At 41.9% G+C, this 3,675-nt stretch overlaps 1 pseudogene; it reads right to left on the reverse strand.

Moving 5' to 3' along the window:
* Window positions 1-206: 206 nt before the first annotated feature.
* LOC119924359 lies at window positions 207-3,434 on the reverse strand (annotated as a pseudogene).
* Between the last annotated feature and the right edge of the window lie 241 nt (window positions 3,435-3,675).

Below are 3,675 nucleotides of genomic sequence, written 5' to 3' on the forward strand. Positions count from 1 at the left end.
AATAGATATGATTGAATGAATGAATGAATGAACAACCCAGCCTCCATTCAGAGATTTGAGTTTATTTATTATGCCCCCTGTATCTGTGCCCAAAATCAGCCCAGACTTTTATGTTCATGCCCCAGATAATCTGGACCCGACAAACAATTCCTGTCCCCTTCGTAGTCTCCCTCTTGTCACCCAAACATTTGCATAAATGAAAGAATTCATTTCACTTTCTTGCTCTACAGCTTCTTCATGGCATTTTTCACCTCTGTTCTTCTCACAGTGTAGATGATGGGTTTCAACATGGGGCTGACAATAATGTAAAATATGGCCAACGACTTGTCCACAGGAAGAGTGCACACGGGTCTCAAGTACATGAAAATAGATGGAAAGAAGAACAAAACGACTATGGCAATGTGGGAAACACAGGTAGAGAGGGCTTTCTGTCTCCCTGCAGAACTGTGAGTCCTCAGGGAGCTCCAGATGACGATGTAAGAAAAGACCAGTAGAAGAAAACTTAATATACACATTGCCCCACATTCGGCCATGACCATCAGGCCGCAGATCTGGGTGTCAGTGCAAGCAAGCTTCAACAAAGGGAACAAGTCACAGGTGAAGTGGTCGATCACGTTGGGGCCACAGAATGGCAATTCGACCATGAAGAGGAGCTGGATAGTTGCGGGAAGGAAGCCCTCTGTCCAGGCCACTCCCACCAGCAGGCCACATACACGCTGACTCATGATGGCAATGTAGTGCAGGAGCTTCCAGATGACCACGTATAGGTCGTAGACCATCGCCATGAGGAGGACCATCTCGGCACCGGCGAACAAATGACCTGCAAATAGCTGCAACATGCAGTAATTGAAGGAGATCGTTTTCTTCTCCTGCACACAGGATCCACACAGGATGTATAGCAGGTATCTGTGAATGAGAAATAAGCCAGAAAATAGTACATGGGGGTGCCCAGAGTTTGACTAGCCTTTATGGCTATGACGATGAGCCGATTCCCCACCACAGTGACTAGAGAGGATAAGAGGAAAATGACAAAGAATGTTCTCTGAATCTCCGGACTTTGGGTAAAACCCAGGAGGATGAATTCGGTCATATTATTTTTTTCTCCATCTTTTCCATGAAGGACATGGGTTAGAGTTGGTTTATCAGGAAAGAAAATAAAAATCTAATCCATATTGGCATCATAGTGACCAAATAAGAAGACATTTGAGGGTTCTCTATTGTTGAAGTTTTGACAGATTTCAAGAAAGATTACTCTGAAAGGCATCTCCAGGTTTCAACTCTTCTAATCACACAGTCACATAGCAGCACTGATTGAGTATTTAAGTATCAGCTCTATTCAGAAGACAAGGGAGGAGAAAACTCACTGCCTGTCCTTGAAGAGTTTTCCATCTAACAAGGAGGTACCACAAATATAAAAATATATGAATGTGCATTACAGTAAAACTTCACATAAACTGGATCCTTTTTATGGAACTTGCTAAGTACTTACTGTGTTCTGAGATACAAGTTAATCAGATTCATTCATTCAATCGTATTTATTGAGCGTTTACTGTGTGTAGAGCATTGTACTAAGCGCTTGGGAAGTACAAGTTGGCAACATATAGAGACGATCCCTACCCAACAATGGGGTTACAGTTTAGAAGGGGGAGACAGACAACAACAACAACAAATATTAACTAATTAAAATAAATAGAATAGTAAATATGTACAAGTAAAATAAAAAGAGTAATAAATCTGTACAAACATATATACAGGTGCTGTGGGGAGGAGAAGGAGGTAGGGCAGGGAGGATGGAGAGGGGGAGAGGAAGGAGGGGGCTCAGTCTGGGAAGACCTCCTAGACACAGTCCATGTCCCAGAAGTGGCTCATAGTCTTAATCCTTATAGACTGTGAGCGCACTGTTGGGTAGGGACTGTCTTTATATGTTTCCAACTTGTACTTCCCAAGCGCTTAGTACAGTGCTCTGCACACAGTAAGCGCTCAATAAATATGATTGATTGATTGATTGATTTTACCAATGGGGTAGCTGAGATACAGAGAAGTGAAGTGACTTACCCTAAGTCACACAGCAGGCAAGTGGTGGAGCCAGCATTAGGACCCAGGTCTTTCTGACTCCCATACTCGTGCTCTATCCACTAGGCCATGCTGTGTCTCTGGTCATTCAGAGCTAAATACAATCCAGATAGTCAAAAATCCAGATAAACAATAATCTAGACGGGCTGGACTTGAAAGGCATTCCCATCACTATCTGACAGTAGGTAATCAATAAATAAATCAAAAGTATTTGTTGAGCACTTCCTTGTGCAGACCATTCTGCTAAATGTTTGGGACAAAATAACAGATTTCTAAAACATAATCTTCACTCTCAAGGCACTCATAGCCTAGTGGCGAATGGGTGGTGGTGGTGGTGGGGTGGTCAGACACAAAGAAAATTACAGAAAAATAAGAGAGAGAAAAACTGGGCATTGATCACTCAGATCATATTTATTGAGTGCGTACTGTGTACAGAGCACAATACTAAACACTTGGGAGATTATAACATAACAGAGCTGGTAGACATGTTCCTTCCTACAATGAGCTCACAATCTAGAGGATATATACATATTTGAAAAGACAGTGAACCATTTTTAAGGTGCCCAAAGACACTAGGTTGTTTACGTAAAGGTGTATCAGAGTAGTATTTCTGTCGGAAATATTCTTAGCCTTGCTTATACTGCAACAGGGGAGAAAAAGATGGTGGCAGACATTTTACTAGTCTATAGAATGGCTAATGTATTTTAAAGGGAGAGCAATCTTAGCTAAGGAAATGTTGATCCACCTCGGAAGAAACAATTACAATTATATGATAATGGACTCAGACCTATCAAGCATGGTTCAGGGAAGTGATCTCAAAGTAATTGTTGATTTGTGATCCGGTTGCTCTATTTTAAGATAAAGTGGGGCGGGAGAAGAACCAGAGAAGAGCAACAGAGATGATCCAGGGGTGACGAAGCTTTATTGTGAAGATACAATTTAAGTATTTAGGTTCAAATCTAAAAGGTGGTGTGACCAAAGTCAAGAAACTAATGAAGGCTGCAGACAGAGCAAATCTAGAATTGGTAGTCATTCATTCAGTCAGTCATATTTATAGAACGCTTACTATGTGCAGAGCAGTGTACTAAGCCCTTGAAAAGTACAATTCAGCAATTAAGACAATCCCTGCCGACACCGGGTTTACAGTCTACAAGGGGGGAGCGAAAAACACCACATGAGGATAAGGTGACAAAGCTTTGGGAGAACGGTTCAAACCAAATAAAAGTAAACATTTCACTCGGCAGTAATGAGCATTTCAACTTCACTGTACTTTGTTTTGTTTAATGATATTTTTTAAGCACTTACCACGTTCCAGGCCCGTTACTGAGCACTGGCAATCTCATCAGATTGGACAAGTTCATGTCCCACATGGAGCTCAGTCTTAATCTCCATTTTACAGATGAGGTAACTGAAGCCTAGAGAAGTGAAGCTACTTGCCCAAGGTCCCACAGCAGACATGTGGCAGGGTCAGGATTATAACCCAGATCCTCTGACTCAAGAACCATGCTCTGTCCACAGGCCAAACTACGTCTCTGTAACTGTTCACTGTAACAGGAAGAAATGCTAGTGGAAAATATTAGTAAGTTCAGGAGGTTGGAATTA

This window comes from Tachyglossus aculeatus, unplaced genomic scaffold, assembly GCF_015852505.1.
Source record: "Tachyglossus aculeatus isolate mTacAcu1 unplaced genomic scaffold, mTacAcu1.pri scaffold_97_arrow_ctg1, whole genome shotgun sequence".
Taxonomy (NCBI): domain Eukaryota; kingdom Metazoa; phylum Chordata; class Mammalia; order Monotremata; family Tachyglossidae; genus Tachyglossus; species Tachyglossus aculeatus.